This window comes from Crocuta crocuta, unplaced genomic scaffold (genome assembly GCF_008692635.1).
Source record: "Crocuta crocuta isolate KB4526 unplaced genomic scaffold, BGI_CrCroc_1.0 scaffold48, whole genome shotgun sequence".
Classification (NCBI taxonomy): Eukaryota; Metazoa; Chordata; class Mammalia; order Carnivora; family Hyaenidae; genus Crocuta; species Crocuta crocuta.
The window spans coordinates 14,663,737-14,664,390 of NW_027533089.1; the positions used below are offsets into that span (position 1 = coordinate 14,663,737).

Genomic DNA, 654 nt, shown 5'->3' on the forward strand with positions numbered 1-654 from the left:
GCTGGAAGGAAGCAGCGGGGCAGCGGCGCGAAGGAGAGTGAGGGGGAGAGGGAAGGAGGGAGGATCGCCGGCAGCAGCCGCCTGTTTACTTTTCTCAAGCTTTGTTCTGGGGCCACGAGCTCCTCTCAACTTTCCAGCGCTCGCCGCCGCTGACAATTTCAGCTTGGGTACTGTCAAAACTCGGAGAGCGAGGCTCGGCGGCGCGCTCCCCTCCCCGCGNTCGGTTTTCTGAAAGGGAGGGAGGGAGGGAGGGACCGGCAGAGGGGAGAGGGAGAGCGCGATGGAGGGAGGGGAGCGAGGGGGCGGGAGGGAGGGGGTGCGGTGTGTAAAGTTGCGAAACTGGTTTTTCGTATTTTAAACAGCACCTTTCACATGCCATTGTGGTGACCGCCATCTCCCATTATTGTTCCAAATCTCATTTCATTTTGAAGATCAATGAGTGTTTTCTCTGGGTTTTCAGGACACAGGCAAGAATAATAGATCATTGAACTTTAGGATGCCTGTTAACTTCCTATACAAACACTCTCCACTTTGGTCTCACTAATCTGCCCTTGATCAGCAATTTAAATGCTAAAGCTTTGTTCCTCCAGAGGGGGAGGGAGGACGTTACAGATAATATGCGAGAAGGCACTGTTAAAGGATGCACAAGTTATA

General features: G+C 53.1%; 1 protein-coding gene across 1 annotated transcript in view; it reads right to left on the bottom strand.

Annotated features, from left to right (window-relative positions):
* LMO4 (LIM domain only 4) overlaps positions 1 to 185 on the bottom strand; it is a 13,494-nt gene extending 13,309 nt beyond the window's left edge. Inside the window, exon 1 of the mRNA XM_077746100.1 lies at positions 90 to 185. The gene's annotated coding sequence lies outside the window, so the exon portion shown is untranslated. The remainder of the gene's footprint in view (positions 1 to 89) is intronic.
* Positions 186 to 654: the final 469 nt, after the last annotated feature.